This window comes from Canis lupus, chromosome 21 (genome assembly GCF_048164855.1).
Source record: "Canis lupus baileyi chromosome 21, mCanLup2.hap1, whole genome shotgun sequence".
In the NCBI taxonomy this organism is placed as follows: Eukaryota; Metazoa; Chordata; class Mammalia; order Carnivora; family Canidae; genus Canis; species Canis lupus.
Window position 1 is genome coordinate 24,797,744 of NC_132858.1, and position 20,169 is coordinate 24,817,912.

Sequence of the window (20,169 nt, forward strand, 5' to 3'; positions counted from 1 at the left end):
GTCCAATTCCTCTGTCTTTGTATTTATTCTGAGAGCAGTGGAAGCCACAGAAGGTTTTAAACAGGAGGGACACGGTCTGACATTGGAGGGGAGATGGGTGGCGAGGGGCCTGGGCCATGTTGTCCTGGGCAGAGGCGGCCCCGGAGGGAGGGGGATGCAGGGCTGGGCTGGGAAGGGCCTCTTCATGGCTTTCTCTCTGGAACTGGGTGCCATCGTGACCATTTCTGAAAATGTATGATGATGCTCAGTGACGTAGGCCTATCTCCCTCCTTTGATCCTGGGCACTCAGTAGCCTTTGAATTTAGAAAACTATGTCCATGGTTCTGAGAAATTATCTTGATTTTTTGATTATTCTCTTCCTTCAATTCTCTTCCTCTTTTCTTTCCTCCTAGAATGTCCACATTTCAGGTGGTGAACTTCTTAGATTGCTACTCTAATGCAGTCCCTCCTGTCCTATTTTGTATTCTCTTCTCTCCTGTTTTCCTTTTTGCTCTCTTTTCTGAGATTCTTTTCAACTTTATCATCGACATTTTAAAATCACAATGGGTATGTTCTGTTCTCTTTTGAATTTTTTATTATTTTTATTATTTATATTATTTATATTTTAAAGATTTTTATTTCATGGGGGCACCTGGGTGGCTCAGTGGTTGAGCATCTGCCTTTGGCTCAGGTGGTGATTCCAGGGTCCTGGGATCGGGTCTGCATGGGGCTCCCCACGAGGAGCCTGCTTCTCCCTCTGCCTGTGTCTCTGCCTCTCTCTGTGTGTCTCTCAGGAATAAATAAATGAAATCTTTTAAAAAAACTCTTTAAAAAAGAAAAATATTTTTATTTGTTAATTTGAAGGAGAGACGGAGCACATGCAGAAGAGCATGAGCACGATCAAGGGGGAAGGGCAGAGGCAGAGGGAGAAGCTGACTCCGGCTGAGCAGGGAGGCCCATGTGGGACTCGATCCCAGGACCCCGAGGTCATGACCAGAGCGGAAGGCAGATGCTCAACAGACTGAGCCACCCAGGCGGCTCTGAACTTTATGTTAAAATCCATAAAACGGTGAAACCATTTCCGTGAACCACAGAACCAAGAGGAACCCCAAGGAAACACCTCCTGCTCCGTGCCAGTTGCATCAGGACAGGAGCTCGGGAAGCGAGAAGGTGAAGATGGGGTGCGCACGGGTGCTTGCTGCGTGGCAGGGGTGTCGGGGGGCCTGGATACCTGCCTGCATACCTGCGGCCGGTAGGAAGCCCCAGGCCTGAGCATGTGCGGCCTGCATCCCTGTTTGGGCTGCTTCGCTGCAGAGGGAGGGGAGGAGGGTGGGGAGGAGGGAGGGGAGGAGGGAGGGAGAAAGGGAGAGGGAAGGGAAGGAGGGGGAAGGAGAGAGGGGAGGAGGGGAGGGGGAGGTGCCTGGGGGCAGATCCCGCGACTCTCCTGGAAGGCATATACCTGGGCGTCGGCCACCCTCCCGGGGAGGGGCCCCTGGTCATCCTGTTCCCGTGGAGTCCGTGGTCCATGCGTCTGCAGCACCTGTGCTGCAGCACCTGTACCTGCCCCCCCCCCAGGCCGCCCCCACGTCTCCCCCCACCTGGCTCATCCCGTCCCTGGGGTCACCTCCCGCTATACCGCCCCGTGCACTGCCCCCCCAGGCCCCCCAGGCCCCCCCTCCAGGCCGCCCTCCCAGGCCCACCCCTCCAGGCCGCCCTCTCAGGCCCCCCCCAGGCCACCCCCACGTCTTCCCTCAATGGCTCATCCCGTCCCTGGAGTCGCCTCCCGCTGCACCGCCCTGTGCACTGCCCCCCAGGCCGCCCCCCTCCAGGCCTCCCCCAGGACCCCCCAGGCCGCCCCCACGTCTCCCCCCACCTGGTGCGTCCCATCCCTGGGGGCCGCCTTCCCGCTGCGCCGCCCCGTGCACTGCCCCCCCAGGCCCCCTAGGCGCCCCCCTCCAGGCTGCCCTCGCAGAACCCCCACCAGGCCGCCCCCCTCCAGGCCTCCCCCAGCCCCCCCCGCCCAGGCCGCCCCCACGTCTCCCCCCACCTGGCTCATCCCGTCCCTGGGGTCGCCTCCCGCTGCGCCGCCCCGTGCACTGCCCCCCCAGGCCCCCTAGGCGCCCCCCTCCAGGCTGCCCTCGCAGAACCCCCACCAGGCCGCCCCCCTCCAGGCCTCCCCCAGCCCCCCCCCCCAGGCCGCCCCCACGTCTCCCCCCACCTGGCTCATCCCGTCCCTGGGGTCGCCTCCCGCTGCACCGCCCCGTGCACTGCCCCCCCAGGCCCCAGCGCAGGTTGGCGGCGACGACGACGACGAGAACCCACCTCGGAGAGACGCAGGGACGGGCCTGGGGGGGCGGGGACCACGGCTGCGGCCCAGGCGCGGGTGCTAAGGCCTTTCCCGTCTGGCAGGACGCGCCTCCTTCCAGACCTGCAGGTCCCGGTTCGCCTCCCGCCCCCGGAGCATCTCCGTTTCGTGCACGGAGACTGTTGACATCCCCGTTAGGATTAAAACAGTAAGTCCAATGACTCTCCGAATCGTGTTAATATGGCCCATATTCTCAGAAGAAATTAGCATCGATTTTAGTTTGGATTGAGAAGCGTTTTCAGAGGGCGGCTTCTGTGCCAGGGGCGGAGAGGACGCTCGAGGTAATTTGTTTAACAAAACCCCATTAATTACTCTCCTCTCCTTCCCCCTCCGTCCCTGCCCCCACGAGGATGGGGAAACCTGGGAAGGATTTGCATCTCTCACACAGGTTGGGGCCATTTTATTTTATTTATTTTATTTTATTATTTTATTGTATTTATTTTATTTTATTATTTTATTTTATTATTTTATTATTTTATTATTTTTATTTTTTTATGAATTTATTTTTTATTGGTGTTCAATTGGGGCCCTTTTATTTTATTTTATTTTATTTATTTTATTTTATTTTGTTTTATTTTATTATTTTATTATTTTTATTTTTTGTGAATTTATTTTTTATTGGTATTCAATTGGGGCCATTTTATTATTTTATTATTTTATTTTATTTATTTATTTTATTATTTTTATTATTTTTATAAATTTATTTTTATTGGTGTTCAATTGGAGCCCTTTTATTTTAAACCATGGTAACAGGTGCCTTTGCAGAAGTGATTTCCTAAGTCCTGGGGTCTTATTTTTTATTTTTTTTTAAGATTTCATTTATTTATTCATGGGAGACAGACAGAGGCAGAGACACAGGCAGAGGGAGAATCAGTCTCTATGCAGGGAGCCGGATGTGGGACTCCATCCGGGGACTCCAGAATCATGCCCAGATGCTCAACCACTGAGCCACCTGGGCATCCCCAAGTCCTGGGGTCTTAGGAGGGTTGGTGTCTTGGACTTAACGGAGGGCTTAGCTTGGGAAAATCAAGGTCAGTTGATTCCCAAATCAGCTTCAGTCCCTAAAAAATAGTTTTGGCCTCTCTTTAAATTCTTGGGCTGCAGTGTCCGCATCCTGCAACTGCTGCGTCTTTGTGTGTATTTTCTATGCACCCGTATATATGTCATTTTGCAGTGAATCCGACTTACTTTTGCAGGTCAACAAATCCCACAGATTAGTCTGTGTTGCCTTTTCGTTTTGCTGGAATTGAGTTTGTTAACCTTTCTCGGGAAAAAAGGAAGCACGCAGCATTTGTCTTTATTCAACCCTCTTCCTTTTCATGGTTCTGGCCTGTGGCGTGGCCTGTGGTGTGGCCTGTGGCGTCAGTCTCTGCTTACCCCAGGCCACCGAGTAGAAGCGCGACAGAGAGGCGCGTGTTGCTCGTTGGCTTGTGTTTAAACAGCTGAACACCTGGCTGCTCGTGTGCAGGTGCACAGAGCTCTGGAGAAGGGGTTGCAACTGAAGACACACAGAAGAATGGATGCGAGGTGCAGGTGAGCTCTGGGGTGTTGGACTCGAGATGCTTCTTCTGGGTGCAGAAACACTAAGGACACGTGTGCGTCTCCTATGTCCGGGACATAGTATTTCTGGAACCCGCCTCCACTGACATCCCGGCTTCCGTGCTTGTCAGCCTGCACCTGTCTCTTCTAGCCTATCTGGTCACGGTCTTCGATTTGCGGGGTTCACAGAGTCTTGCACCGATGGCACCCCCACCTGTGATCTCTTCTCTTCACGCTGAAGTGCAACTCACGTGTGCTACGTGTCACGTTCATAACCAGCCTGACGCTGCCACAGTGGTTCAGAAGAAGAAACAAAATACCTTTTGCAAAACGTGTACTCACGTGTTCATTCTCCCCCAAGTTGGACAGTCATCCCAGTTTGAACAATAATTTGATCAAAATAGAAAATATTGGGAAAGCACTAAGAATCACTGGAGCGTCTGCTGCCCGTCCCAGCATCATCTTAGGTGAGACGTGAGGGAAGGAGCAAAGAATGGATACGCACTCGAGAACGTCACGGGGCCTAGCTGTGGCCCCGGGAAGGCAGGTCGACGCAGCCTCCCGGGAGATCCAGCGGCCAACTCGTGCCGCCCCGGCTGGGCCCGGGGCTTCAAATCCTGACTTTTTTTTTTGCAGCTAAGAGCAGAAGTAAAAGGACTTTCCTTCTGAGTTTCCAGAAGCCGAGTTCCACTTGTGGGGTTCCACTTGTGTTCCACAAGTTCCACTTGTGTCCTTGTGGGGGAAGGGACGGCTCCTCTAGATCACGTAGCATCAATGGCAAATGCCATTTGCATTACGCACCCTACGCCTGTTCTGATGGCACATCCTTGGCCTGGCCCGCTTCCCGGCGAGACAGGTGGCACATGCTCACCGTGGGGCTGACATGAAAGGCAAGGAAGCCCTTGAAGTCCCTCCCTCTGAGCCCACAAGAGCAGCTCCTCCCTGCCACAGCGATGGAAGCCCGAGATAACGGGGGCATTCCCACCGCTGCACCCCCTCTCGTGGGCCGCTGACGGTTGGCGCAGGTGGGCGGACGGGGCTGCCCATCTTCTGAAGGTTGTCTGTTGAAGGCAGTGCCACCCCTCGGGGACCAGTGCCCCGCTTGGGCACACGGAGCTGCTCCTGGGAAGTCGGCAGGTGGCAAATAGGTGGCCGACTTCTCAGAGAAGTGCAGGTGGCCGCCAGCAGGCCCATCGTGGTCCCAGGCCGTGGGGACTCGGGCCTTCGAGTCCTTGACGAGTGGCCGTTGAGGGGCCTCCTCGATCCCTGCGTTCTTCGGGGGGCAGGTTGGGTGGCCGTGTCCCGGAGCACGGGGGGCTGGCCGGCTCAGCTCGGGCCCCGGCTCAGGCGCACGAGGAAGGGAGCCAGGGTCCCGCGAGGCGGCCGGCCCGCAGGCCCACGCGATTCGCGTAGATTCCGCTCTGCTGTTTGGTCTTGTCCCACGGAGCTCACTGTGGTCCGTTGTCGCCTGCGAGGCTGGGGCTCATGGATGAAACCCCAGGACGGAGCCCGTAAGCAGCGAGAACTCCCACATAGCAGCCCCACGACGAACTACAGTTTCTGTCCCTCTTCCCATCAGGATCATCGAGGAAGCCAGCAAACAGACCCCTCGGCTCCTTTTACTGCACTTTTTTTTTTTTTTTTTTAAATAAACTGAATTAGCTATTTTTCACACTGAGTAGCAACTCAGTCCATAAATATTTATTGAGTGCTTATCACCTGGAGGCACCCACGTTCGGAGGAGAGTGGGCGAGTAGGGCGGGGTGCCCGTCACCGACAGGGGCGACAGGGAGCCCCGGTTCGGGTGCAGCGGCAGGTGCATTTGGGTGCAAAGGGCGCGCGTCCTGGTGGGTGCTGGGCGGGCTGCGTGTGGGGTGCAGTCGGAGCCCCGCTCACCGGGCCCCGGGCGCGTACCTTCCTGGCTGAGCCAAAGGTCAGGCGAAGGCCCCGAAACGGGGGCAGCCTTGATGGCCGGAGTGGGAAGAGGGGACGCAGAGGTTGTTGGGGAGGGGGCGGCCGGGGGGGCCGGTGGCGGGGACGCAGAGGTCATGGTGGGGAGCCGGGTCTTGGTCTCGCCATGGGAAGCCATGGGGTTGCTTGGCCAGCCTCGGATGTCCTTCAGGGTTTGGGGGACCAATCCTCCCCGATGGTGGCGGTGGGGTCAGCAGGGGAAGTGGGGACAGCGGCTCAGTGGCTGGCGTTGCAGTGACCCGGCGGGGAGGCCTTGGTGGCGGGGCAAGGACCAGGCCGTGCCCCGGAGGCAGAGCTGATGGGCACAGGGGTGGTTAGCCGGGGGGGTGGGGGGAGTGGACGGGAGGCCCCAAGGCCCAGTGTCCCGTTTCTGCCTTTTGGGTTTCTCTTATCCTGTCGCGGGGTCAGAGCCAGGATGGAGAGAAATGCGATGGTGGCCGTGGGGGTTTGTCTAGAACTTCCAGGCACGGCGGCAGCGGGTCGCGGTCCCCATGAAGTATCATCGCCTTGGACGTGGAGGTGATGTGGCTCAAGCCACCCGCGATCTCCCCTCTTCTCAAGTTGAGGCCTGTGGGTTACTAGCACCAGCCTCACTTCGAGGCCCGGCCCCAACCTGGTGCATCTCGGCTCCCGGGGTTGAGGGTTGAAGCGAGTCCCCTAACTCCCACCGGTGCGCACAGCACCCGCACCTTGCCTACCGGAGTCTGGGGTTGAGCTGGGGGGTTCGGGCCGTGCCCCCCGCGGGGCTGCGAGCCGCCGGCTGCACGCCAAGCCATACGTGGGGACGGACAGTCCACGTGGAGCAGCTTTCCCGTGATCTGGAGCGGCTGTGACGCCCGGGCTGCACCTCATTTTTGTTTTTCTTCAGTGATTTGCTTTTATTCTATTTTATAAAGCGCCCGTCTGAGCTGGATGGGAAATTAAACAGGCAAACTAATGCCCCCCCGCCCCCCCATACGTTGAAGAAGCACTGGCTGAGGCCACGTGACAGCGTCCCCGTGTTTCCAAGTGGCCAGTACCGGTGGCCGCGTGACAGGCGGGTGGAGGCGTCTGGGGCAGGTCGGGCTGCTTCTGCTCCTTCCTCCTCTGGCTCGTCGCGGTCGCGAGTGGCCCGCGGGGAGTCGGGGCTCTGGTCGCGCATGTGACCCCCGTGGGTACCCGACACGCAGACCCCAGAGACGCCCGGGAACCCGGGAAGCCCACGATCCGGGGAAGTGGGAGCTGGGATCCGACGGGCGGGAAAGCCTCGAGCTTCGTGGGTGTCGCCTTCCACGTGCGACAGGCCGCCCAAGGGGCCGCTTGATGTTGGTTTTGCCGTTGCAGAGACACCTGGAGTTTGGAGCCAGAAGGCCCTGGGAGCCCGCGTGGTCCATCTCACAGAGAGGCCCCTGTCGCCCCCGGGCCCTGTCCGGAGGACAAGCAGGCCGGGCCCGAAGCGCAGGACAGGGCCCTCGCCCGCCTCCACCCAGCCGGGTGGCTCCCAGGGTGGGATTCGGGGCGCTCGCCTCACCGGCCGCACCCCCGAGCCTGGAGCCTGTGCGCCCATTTGTCGCCCCCCGTTCGGACGTGAACCGGAGTCCCGACCGGGTGTCCGGGCCGAGCGGCGCCCCTGCGTGTCACAGCGGCCCTCCTCGGTTGGCACCCCCGTTGCTGGAAACACTCGCCGAGGAAGCCCCCCGGTGCCTCTCCGGGGAAGCAAGCGGCCTGCACCCCCTATCTGGGCCCCCCTTCACCCACTTCCAGGGGGTTCTCTGAGTGCTTGACGGTTCGCTCCAGGGTCTTCGGGGCTGAGAGCTGGGCAGGTTCGGGGTCAGGAAGAGCAGAATTGGGGCTCGGCTGGTGGGGACAGTGTGCCCCCGGGCCGGGCCTTCCTCGTCTCGGTGGGGCTGTTACTCCTCGGTGCCCAGGAGTTGAGGGAGGGTTGCTGGCGGGCACCAGGTGCTGCACCTGGCGGGGAGAGGGGGTGAGGGGCCCCCATTACTCTAGGGTGACAGCACACACCGGCTCTACGGGTTACTGGGTGCTGATGGGGGACAGAGGCAAGGCCGTCGGCTGGCGAAGAGGAGGCCGGGCCTCCACGGAGGCCGGGTGTCTGCAGTCAGGATCGGAGTCGGGGGGGGGTGCTGGGGGCTGTGGGCTTTGCACCTTGTGCCTCGGGACAGCCCATGGACGGCAGCTGGCCGAGCACCAGGTGCACCAGGCTTGGCACATCGAGTGCTCTTCTCCGCGTCCCGGGGCTTATTCTTCTGGGGGCACCAACCGAGTGTGATCCTGCCCGGCAGGGTGCTTGTGTGACCTGAGAAGACGCGCGTCGGCGTCGAGCGCAGTGTCCCGTCCGCGTTTGGTCGAAACGGTGGCTGCTGTCTTTATTACGGGGCCTCTCTGCCTCCGGAGGGGTATAAAGGCCCTGGGAGTTGGGGGCCCAGGAAGATGGCAGCGCGGTCCTTTCCATGCTCAGGTGGATGGAATGGTTTCCTTGGAGCAGCATTTCCAAAGGGGGGCTCCTCAAGGCCTTGAGATAGTCTAGAGGAAAAAACAAAAAACTGTGCTCCTTTGAATTTCAAATGGCACGTAGGATGTTAAAGGCTCTGAGAAGTCCTGCAGTAAAGGAAACTTTCTTGTTTAACCTTGAGTGGGGCATCTCCCAAACCCTGAGGTTTCGTTTTTTTTTCCTTCCTCCTTTCTTTCTTCCTCCCTCTATCCCTACCTTTCCTCCTTCTCTTTCTTTTCCTCCCTCCTTCTCTCCTTTATTTTCTCTTTCCTCCCTTCTTTCTTTTTTCCCCTTTTTTCCCTTCCCTGCATCTCTCTCTCTCTCCTTCCCTCCCCTTTTGGTTTTTCCAGGACACCCCAACAATCTGGGGGGCTTGGACTCCTCTGAATGCCTGAATAAGCCAACACAGGGACTCAGAAATGCCTACCGTTTTCCATCGTATTTAAATGACAGAGAAACTGCCTAGACACTAAGGTCCGGTCTCACTCTTTGTCACTATGTCCAAAAAATCGCTTTCTCTTTTACGGATTAGTATGAATCTGATTGGATTTTTTTTTTTTTTTTTTTTTTTAGAGCAATGCCTCTCAAACTCTCTTGTCCCCCCAGAGACACTGTCACGGTAGAGATGCAGGCCAACAGGTCCGGGGTGGAGTTTGAGATGATTCCAACCAGGTGTCTGGCGATGCTTGTTAGAAAAGCAGACTCCCTTAAAGCCTCACCCTAAATCTCCAGAGTCAAAATACGTACCTGAATGAGATCTCCAGGTAATTTGTATATACAGGAAGGTTTGAGAAGCATTGCTTCAGATCAGGGTTTCTCAAATCTTCGCTCTGCCGACGTTTTGGGGCCGTGTTGCGCATTGCGGGATGTTTAGCAGCACCTCTGGCTTCTGCCCACTGGGAGCCCGTGGAGCTGCCCTCCCATTTACGAGGGGCAGAAACTCCTCCGGAAACTGGCAGGAGGACCCTGGTCTTCGAGGGGGGGGGGAGGAATGGGCAAAGTTGGCCCCCATTTAGAACTTCTGGTCTGGATCCCCCAAATGGTCTCATATTTCTGTTTCTGGGCCATTTGGAGATATTTTTTCCCCTTCTTCCTGTAAAGGCCTCATTTCTTTTTTTTTTAATTGCGGTATAATTGACATATATCGTTAGTTTTGGGTGTATGACATAATGATTTGATATTTGTAGATATTGTGAGGTGAGCGCCACGGTGAGCCTGGTAAACATCCATCACCACCCAGAGGTGCAAGTGTTTGCTCCTGATGAGAACTTCTTGGCGACTTTCAAACACGCAGCACGGTGTGTTACTGCCGTCTCTGTGCTGCCCACCCCATTCCCATGGCTTGTTGTCTCTTACAGCTGGAAATGGGTGAATTTGACCCACTTGGAGGTGCTTGAAATGGGAGGACCCGATGATGTTTTCATTTAAAATAATAATCAAAAAATAAAATAAAATAAAATAAAATAAAATAATAATCAAGTTGCCGATGCGCAGTTCCCAAGGCTGCTCCACGTCAGAATCACCCAGGCGGAGATTTGCAGATTCAGATTCACTAGAATTGGGGAGAAGCCTAGGAACCTGTATTTTTTTTTTTTTTAAAGAAACGTAATCGTTAGATTCTGTAACAATCTGGGCACTGTTTTAGGAGTTTTCTGTACATTTACTTCTTTAATCCTTACAAAACCCTATAAAGTAGGTACGGGTGTTCTATTTTACCAATGAGGAGATCAAGCCACGGGGTGGCTTCTTAAGAATACAGAGCCAGGAAAAAAAAATAAAAATAAGAAAGATTAGAGAGCCCGTATTGCAAGCTGATGGGGGCAGGGGGTGTCTGCACCGAGTCTGTCCCCGAGCGCTGGTGGCCCGGGGGCGGCTGGTATGGGGCCTGTGTGGCCCCAGGTCTCCCCCACTGGGTCGTTACCCATTTCAGCACTCAGAACACCGCGCCCCTGCCATTGGCCGAGGTCTTGCTTGATGCCAAGATCGCTGGAAACTTCATTGCCTCTGGGCCTAGTAACATAGGTTACCAGTTAGGGCATTTTGGCCCATTTCCCCCAGAAAACTGAGAGAACCAACGGACTTCTCCTGCTGTTTGATGACTGCCCCCCCCCCTTCCAACGGCTTGTCTTCTATCCCACAAGAGATCATCTCAAATGAAACGGGAAATAGAAACAATGGGTACATTGGGTACATCCTAGTAATGAAGGATGTACCCATTTCTTCATCCTCATGAATGAAGAAATGGTTATTTTAAAAGACCTAGAGTTCCTAAAGCTATAATTAGTTACAGTGGTGAGAGGCACATGAGAACAAGGTGAATTTTTATTTAAAAAAATATTTTTTTTTAGGATGTATTTGAGACTGGGCTTGATCTCACAACCCTGATCTCACGACCCTGAGCCAAAATCGAGGGTCTGACACCTAACCCACTGTGCCACCCTCACGCCCCAAGCTGAATTTTTAAAAGGCTGTTATGGAAAGCCCTTCACTTAGGACCAAACACCCAGGAACACGAGTTTCTAGGAATATTTCCTGGAGATAGTTCTAGAAATAAAGTTGTTAAAAAAAAAAAATTAGAGCCAGCACACATTAGCATTCACTATATTTTAGTGTTACGAGTCCTTTATGTTAACACACTTAGTCGAATAACTTTAATAGGCTGGTGCTATTATTACTAGCAGCTTACAGATGAGAAAATCGAGGCACAGAGAGGTTGTGCAGCTTGCCCAAAGTCACACAGCTGGCAAGTGGCACAGCTGGGATCCTAACCCAGGGGCTCTGGCTCTGGAGGTTGGGCCCTGACCCACTCTTTCGAGACTTTGGTTGGGGGTTAGATCAACTCACTGCAGTGATGTTGGTTTCCTCTGTCCTTTATTAATAATAATAAAACCCAATAGGGAACAAAGGATTGTTAATAAATGTTCTTAGTTTGATTGGCAAGATCATCCAATACACAGACTCCATGGAGGTGCGGGGAAGGCTCCGATAGAAAGGATCCTAACTGGGAAGATACTGGGCAAGCAAGCGCGCACGATGCCCGCCCACGGCACCATAGTGTTGCCATCCTGCCACATTGTGCAAGACGGGGGTTCGCTGGGGTGACTCTGGAGCCATGGACACGCTAGCTAGAGATTTGGGGCCAGGGAACCCTTTGTGAGTCCCTACTGCAATGGCAGTGTGTCTGTCGTCTACAAAAGGCTCTTAGTGGCTCTCGGGGGAGGGCACCCATCCTCCGGCTTATAGCAGGTGAACAGGTGTCTGGTTGTTTTCTGCCCCGGGGACTCAGAGGGGAACCGACACGGCCAGCAGTCTCCCCGTCGCTGCTCTTCGTTCTAAGAGCTGCCAAGGGTGTCGCCCCACTGGGCTGTTCAGCTCCGCGGCTCCGAGCTGCCCGGGAGAGTGTGTGGTCATCGATCCTCCTGCCCCTCTTGACGGATTGGGAGGGGATCCTGACCACGAGCCCCGGGGCCCCCGACTGCAGCCGCTCCAGCCTGTGACAAACTCACTGAGCATCCCAGTGTCCCCCGGAGCCTGTGAGCTCTTTTGGGGGCCAAGTGTGATCTCCGTTGAAGAAGTGCCCTTTGAGATAGAGTTGAGTTGAGATATTTTAGAAAACCCAGTCTCTCAGAATTGTTATTGGAAACATTAAAAAAATATATATATATACATACATACATATATATATATATATATGTATGAAAATCAATTAACTTCACACATGGAAAAGTTCCTCATATGGTTAATCTTCCTTTACGTAATTTCTTGATTATGTTTGGAAGTAAATTGCCTTGATTGTACCTTGGATGGAAAGGAATGTCTTTTCATTAATTTGAAACCTGCTATCGTGATGCTGGTTTGGACCGGAGAACGATACATTGGGTAGAAAGCACTAAGTCTCTCTGCTAGGCGTGAGCTGCAGTTGAGTTTTTCTTTTGTTTTCGGCTGCGTGGTGGATCCAGAATTCGGATTTCCCAAAGGGCCAAACCAAAGGACTCGTTCCTTATCTGGGAGCTGGGCTGAGTTTTACTGGCTTTGGATTCCACGAGCATCTGTGAGAGTGTTTTGGCGACTTCTGTTTTCTTTCTGTCCAACAGCAAATGACCAAGGTTGTAAACGGAGACCGCAGGTGACCGTGAAGCCAAGACCCCTGGTGCCCTTGGAGGACACAGCCCGATGGAGCAATTGTCCAGCAGCGCTAGTGGCTGCTCTTTGCTGAGGGGGGCATCGCCTCTGATTTTAACTCACTTTCGCCTGAGGAGACTCTGCAGCGGGGGGACGGGGGTCCTGACCAAGTTCCCACTGTTTTCCCACTGTTGGTTAATGGTTAATCCTGCCTTTAAAATCAGATCTGGGGGATCCCTGGGTGGCTTAGCCATTTGGCATCTGCCTTCAGCCCGGGGTGTGGTCCTGGGGTCCCGGGATCGAGTCCCATGTCGGGCTCCCTGCAGGGGGCCTGCTTCTCCCCCTGCCTGTGTCTCTGCCTCTTTCTGTGTCTCTCGTGAATGAATAAATAAACTCTTTTTTTTAAATTTAAATTTTAATTTTTAAAAATATTTTATTTATTTATTCATGAGAGAGAGGCAGAGACACAGGCAGGGGGAGAAGCAGGCTCCCTGCAGGGAGCCCGACTTGGGACTCGATCCTGGGTCTCCAGGATCACGCCCTGGGCCAAAGGCAGTGCTAAACTGCTGAGCCACTCAGGAATCCCCCGAATAAATAAACTCTTTTTAAAAAAATCAGATGTTTGATTCCAAATCTGTGGTCTTTTTATTTTACTTGTATTTTCAAGTTTTTATTTAAATTCCAGTTAGTTAACATACAGTATAATATCAGTTTCAGGTGTAGAATTTGGTGATTCATCACTTCCTTTTTTTTTTTTTTTAAGATTTTATGTATTTATTCATGAGAGACACACAGAGAGAGAGGCAGAGACACAGGCAGAGGGAGAAGCAGGCTCCCCATAGGGAGCCCATGTGGGACTCGATCCCAGGACCTTGGGATCAGGACCTGGGTGGAAGGCAGACGCTCAACCGCTGAGCCCTCCAGGGGCCCCGTGATTCATCACTGCCGTACAACCTTCAGTGCTCATCAGGACAAGCGCCCTCCTTAATCCCCAGCACCTGTTTAAGCACGTGCCGCCCCCGCCCCCACCCCCCACCCCCACCCCCAGGTCACCCTCAGTTTGTTCTCTATAGTTAAGAGTCTGTTTCTTGGCTTGCCTCTCTTTTTTTCTTCCCTATGTTCAAATCTATGGCCCTTATTGTTCAGGCCTTAGGATTTTAGAAATTTGGGTTTTTTTGTGTGATTAGGGCAGATCCTACATTGCTAAAGTTAATCTCGATTTCAGTAAATAACAGAATATACCTTGTAAAGTCTGTATGATGTTTAAGTCAAATAGCATATCCATGACTTTTTCTTTTTTTGAGAGAGAGCCTGCTTGAGCAGGTGGGCAGTTGGGAGGGTCGGAGGGCGGGGAGAGGGAGAGAGAAAATCTTAAACAGACACCATGCTCAGCATGGAGCCCCATACCGGGCTCAATCTCACGATCCTGAGGTCATGACCTGGGCCCAAATCAAGAGTTGGACACTTAACTGACTGAGCCACCCGGGTGCCCCTCCATGACTTTTAATGTAGGGATTTAGGTACCGGATAGCCCATTGTTCCTTTCGCTCATAGTTATCTTAGCATGGCCATGTTTGAATTTAGGGTTGATAAAAGGTTTAATGTGATGGAAAGTATTATTGATCTTTGTTATGAGGCCATTATTCATCGCTGTGACATGCCTTGAATGTTAAATAAAGTATTTCTAGGATTTAAAATACGTTATGTAATTTTTAAAAACCTGAATACTCCTAATGAGCAAATCTCTGAATATTTTGCTGATAAAAATACATAGATAATGGGATGAGGGAGGGTGGTGGCTTATACTAATGTCAAAGTGACCCATTTCTTTACTTTTTGTATCTTGACTACTTGTAGATCACTGGATAATTCCTGCAGTGTTTTTTTTGTTTTGTTTTTTTCTTCCTTTAACAGAATAGCCATAGTTTCAAAAGAAGAAAAGCTTTATAGACAGGAGGGCCCATCTATAGTTTGTATGTGATTAAGGCACATATTTACTGTACTTTAGGACATCTCGAGAAGACGTTTAGACATCTTCTAAAACCTGTAGTTGATTAATACAAGTTACAGAATCCTCATTTTTCTGATGGAGACACCAAGGTCTGTAATAATCAGTCTGTGTTGAAGATTATCCAGAGTATCCCAGAATTATCCATCATTCTTTTTTATTTTTTAAGATTTTATTTATTTATTCATGAGAGACAAAGAGAGAGAGGCAGAGACACAGGCAGAGGGAGAAGCAGGCTCCATGCAGGGAGCCCGATGCAGGACTTGATCCTGGATCCCGGATCCCGGGATCATGCCCTAAGCCAAAGGCCAACGGACACTCAACCGCTGAGCCAACCCAGGCGTCCCATCCGTCCTTCTTGATCTTTGATTCTTATTTGTTTGTTAGTCTAAGACAACTAAACAGCATTGGGATGTATTTAATTTTTATATTAATTCTGTGATATAATGTTAAAATATTTTAAAAATCACAAACATGGTAAGTATTCAATATAGAGGGTTTGGAGTGTTTAAAGAACACACACACACACACACACACACACACACACACACACACAGAGAAACAAACCTTCCTGGCAGCCCTGAAATCTCTCCACAAAGATAAAAGAGAAAGAAATAGAGTTTTCTTTTTTAATTAAGTATTAAACTAGAATGGGGTGTGAGTCACAGGCAATCTGCTAAGATATTACGAAGATGGAAAGAAAACTCACTCTCCAATATAGCCGCGCAGATGCAGCCCTGACATACATGTTCTCATGATAAATGATATCTGGTCCTCAAGTAGGAGGACAGGACAGTACTATGGGCCACACGCACTTCATCCCAAGGTCACCTGATAAGTGGCGTGGCCATCCGTGCTTGCTAGGCGTCTTCATTCAAAGGAAAAGCAGATTTCTAATATCTTTATGAATGGGAGGTAGGTTTGTAATATGGATCTAGGAAGTTAAGCTCTTACCCTTCCAGGAAACCTATTGTTCTTGATGATTACAATTCATTTATTATTATTATTTTTAAAGATTCTATCTATCCATTCATGAGACACACAGAGAGAGGCAGAGACACAGGCAGGGGGAGAAGCAGGCTCCCTGCAGGGAGCCCCACCTGGGACTGGATCCCTGGACCTGGTCACCCCCTGAGCCGAAGGCAGACAGAAGCCCAACCGCTGAGCCACCCAGGCATCCCAGTGATTACATTTCAAAGAAATGACTTCTTGGTCCTTGAGGAAACATTTCTGGATGGCAAAATTGGCAAGAACCTTGCTTAGCTTTTAAAAAGATTTACATATATTTCAAAGAAGCAGAGGAAGAGCCTACAGTGACTAGTTTTTAAAGGTAAAATCTCCAGGAACACAAGGGGTGGGGGAAGGCCTTTTTCCAATTTCTTTACCTCCAGGAGATTTTTTTTTTAATTTCTAATTCATATTAGTTCTTAGAATAAGAGTGTCAGCATTACCTAGGAACTTTGCAAATGCACATCCTCAGGTACCGGCCCAGACCTACTAACCCAGCAACTCTGGGATGGACCGAGCCATCTGTTTTCATGAGCTCCTGGTGTCCCTGAAGCCTGAGCATCTTCGCAGAGAACTGTTGACAGCAGGTCATGTGAAAAGGATGTGGGGATGGCAAAGGATTCTTTCTTTCTTTCTTTCTTTCTTTCTTTCTTTCTTTCTTTCTTTCTTTCTTTCTTTCTTTCTTTCTTTCTTTCTCTCTCTCTCTCTCTCTCTCTCTTTCTTTCTTTCTTTCTTCTTCTTTTTTGGATTTTCTTTTACTTGAATTCTAGTTGGCGGCACGTTGCATTAGACAGTCACCTGTTGTGCTAGCGCATGTTCCGCAACTGGCAAGAAATGAAGACATGTGACACCAAGTTGGTAGGTGAACTTTGACCAAGATGCTTGAATCTAACAACGAAAGCAAAACCATCATTAAAGAACACCAACGACCAACGTTCCCGAGCTTTTCTCTGCAGAGCGCATGCTCTACTGGGCGCAGAGGTGCCTGGTTCTCTGGCCAGTCGCAAAATACTTACAGTAACTAAAGCCATAAATGCCAGCCTCAGGAGAAATGAGACAAGTGTGTGGGTCCTTTTGACACACGCCCTGTCCCAAATTCACCGGGGTCCCTCCGGGGGCCACAGCCATTCTGCTCAGTCTTTGCAAGGTTGGCTGCAAACTGCAATCACCTGAGGATGTTCCGGAAAAGCCAAGAGAGTAGCAGAGGCTGGAAGAGCAGCAAGGGGGTGGGGGTGGGGGTGGAGTCCTCGGGCTCCCCGAGTCCCCAGAGCAGCCTGGCCAGGAGCTGGGGCTCCTCGGCCCCCTTCTCGGCCAGGCCCCTGGGCGCCAGGAGAGGAGCCTCAGAGGCTTCGTTGCTCTTCTAGGCGCAGGACCCAGAGGAGTTTAGAACATTGGCTTTTCAAGAGTCTGCCCCTTCAAGAAGAGCAATGGTTCTTCTACCTCAAATTTGAGCCTTTCCCGAAGGACAGCCCCGAGGAGCTGGCTGTGGCCCCTGAGGTGCATTCAGGGTGCAGAGCAGCCTCCCGGGGAGTCAGCCACCTGCAGCTGGCGGGCGGGATCCCGGGGGCGAGACCGCTGGGGGCACGGGACCCGCTGATGCCCTGCAGCCCCGGCCTGCAGCCCGGCTCCCCGTGGGGTCCCGTGAACCCAGAGCGTGGAATGGAAAAGCGAGTGGGAGCAGCTCTGCAAGAAACGCCCAGTGATGGGAAAATCGTGGGGGGCCCTGAAGGGATCCTAACCCACCGGAGGGAGGAGGAGCAGAAGCAGGAGGAGCTTGACAAAGTCAGAATTCTTTTCCTGAAAGAAAAAAGTCCACTTACTACAGATGTGAACTCCAGGGAGAGAGCTCTCTCTGATCTTTTCTTTAAGCAGGCTCCATGTGGGGAGCCCGATGTGGGACTCGATCCCAGGACCCCGGGGTCACACCCTGAGCCCCAGGCAGATGCTCAACCCCTGAGCCCCCCAGGGGACCCATGTCTCTGATCTTTCAAAGAAATTTGAGAAACAGAAGTTGGTGATCAAAGGCTCCCCCAGGAATGGAGGCTCCCTAAAGCAGTGTGTTGAGGTTCACGCGGGAAGAACCTGGAAGGCAGGCCGGAGACACCAGGCCCGGGGGCCTGCTGAGAAGGGCAGCCCCCTGGGATGAGGACGTTTCCAAATTGCTCCATGCAGCCTGCGAGGCAGGGGCTGGGACTGGAGGAGGCTGTCGCCAAAGGGGTGGCTTCCCGGGGGAGCCTGAGAAAGGGGCAGGTGGCCCCCTCTCAGGTTGGGCTGCTGCGAAGCTACCTCACAGACTTATTTCCCAGGGTCCTGGAGACTGGGAGACGTTAGGCTGCTGCAAGGTCGGCTTCTGGAGAGGCCTCTCTTCTCGGGAGCAGCCTGCCAGCCTCCCGGGGTGCCCTCGTGGGGTGGGGTCCGCATGGTCAGGGGAGAGGAAGCAGGCTGTCTTATCACTCCCACAAGGGCACTGATCCATTCATGAGGCCCCCACCGTCATGACGACATCGAATCCTAATCACCTCCCCAATGTCCCACGTCCTAACACCATGACCTTGTGGGGTGGGGACGCAGACACTGGGACCATTATAGGGTCTGTTTGCTGGAGAAGGTCATTGAGCAGGAGGATAAAGAAAACCAGGGGAGTCTGTGGTGACTGGGGTCGGGGGATAGAAAACCTTCTGGGGAAGTCACTGACCAGTGGCCTTCTCTTCCTCCTCTCCATCCATCCATCCATCCATCCATCCATCCATCCATCCATCCGTCTGTGGGACACTGTCGGCAGGTCCCCTGTTCTTGATTTTTTTTTTTTTTTTTTTTTTTACCTTTGGGTGGAAATCCAAATGATCCTCAAAAAAAAAAAAAAACTATGGAAAATTCAGTAGAAGATATTTTGACTTTCGAATGTGACTTTTCATGCTCTACTTGGCCAATTACGTGTTGATGCTAATCGTAAAAAAAGGCACAAAGGAAAACACACACACACACACGAGCCACAGTAACTACTGGCAACATTTCCTTCTGTCCTTTTAAGTCTTTTATTTATGAAAGATGACAAAAAAAATCGACCTCTACCATTCTCTTAAGAGATCTTGCTGAAATTCGAGTAGACGGGTAAGAACCACTTGAAGGAAGACTTACCTGCTTCACCTATAGGAGACTGCATGGGAAAGAGACGTTTTGCATAATATTTAATTAGTGGCTGTTGGCTTGGTGAAGCCTTACCTGACCCGTGAAGGAAGCAAAGTAATTATGGGCACAAATCGCATATGCAGAACCGATAGGGGGTAGGTGTCCCTGGCCACCCTGCTTCTACCCTAGGGAATGGAATTGCGGCCTCCCGCCCAGGGGGTTGCCTGCAGACAGGCTGAGAGCAGGTGCTGGCTTTCTCTTTGCTTCAGTGCTTTGCTTTCAAGCAGCAAAGAGATTAAAAACATAAAGAACAACAACAACAACAACAAAAACATAAAGAACTTCACAATAGCAGGAATGGAAGGGCAAGCAGGGGTCTCCTTTTGAACCGCCAGCTAGAGCTTCTATGGACTTCACCCCTCCTTCTGACAAGTCCATCTTCCCTTCTTACTACTATTCAAGAAGCTTTCTTGCTATGAGGTTGAAGCTTCCTTGAGGTTGGGACCGAGCCTTCTGCTTCTCCAGTACTTCCTGCAGTTGTTCTAATCTCGAGACAGGTAGCTGGGGCTCATGAAAGATCTGGAGAATTTAACTGAAGAGCTGGGGGGAGGGGGGTAGTAATACAGGATGATATTTTTGAAATTTGTTTTAACTTAATTTGTCATGTCTCGATGCATAATCTTCTCCCTAGATTGCCGGGGCACCCTTTCGAACCTGGTGGACTGGTTCCCAGAGGGATGCGAAGGGAAGAAGTGGGTTTGGTGGGTTTGGTGTTTAAAGTAGTATTTTTGATTCTGCAGTAAGATGAGGCCTCTGTCAAGAGAGGATAAGGCTCCCTGAGCCCGATTAGGGAGCTTGGCCACGGGGTTGCTTCTTCGGTGGGCAGGGGAGCCAGGGCTGCTGAGGCCCCCGGGTCAGGGCACCCCGGCCAGCTGTCAGGGGTGTGCCCACCGTGCCAGCCAGAACTGAGGTCAGGCTGGCCTGTAGGTCGTTAGGCCACCGTGCACTTCAGAGGCGCCCGCGGGAAGCCCAGGGCACAGGGTCATGCCTCAGTCCAGGGGTGAGCCCAGCCCGAGGCCTCTGCCCCAGAGGCCCGTCCACATCGTGAGGCCCCCAGCTGTGCCCCTCTGTCCCCGTGATGTCACATGAGCCACGTGGGTCTTCCCATCCTCCCATCCTAGGAGGAAAAGGACATCAGACTCGGAAGCACTGAACATCGCCCAAGTCACCCAAGCAGGGACGTGATACCCAAAAAGCTAAATTGCAAAACTGGACAAACATTTCATTTTTTTTTCATTTTTTTCATTTTCCCCCCCTCCTGCCATCAGCTGGGCGCAGGCCTGTGAGGGAAGCCGGATCAATTACGGAGGAATAGAAAGGCTATTTGTTTTTGTACATCCGAGTATAGTGTAAGTGAATATTGATCCTCCTACAGTGTGTGCTTTATGTTTCTTAAAATACTGTGGGAATGAATATTTCCCAGCTTTCTCTGTAAGCTCCCAAGTCAGACCTCTGTTTATAAAGGTGTCGGCGGGAGGCGGTGCCTCCCAGGGTGGA

The 20,169-nt window shown here is 52.3% G+C and overlaps 1 long non-coding RNA gene across 1 annotated transcript; it reads left to right on the plus strand.

Annotated features, from left to right (window-relative positions):
- Positions 1-844: 844 nt before the first annotated feature.
- Positions 845-12,855, plus strand: LOC140613483 (uncharacterized). Its single transcript, XR_012014491.1, has 6 exons — positions 845-1,149; positions 2,389-2,492; positions 7,178-8,819; positions 8,919-9,109; positions 9,533-9,643; positions 12,440-12,855. It is a non-coding gene; the product is annotated as an uncharacterized lncRNA (long non-coding RNA).
- The last annotated feature ends 7,314 nt before the right edge of the window (positions 12,856-20,169 follow it).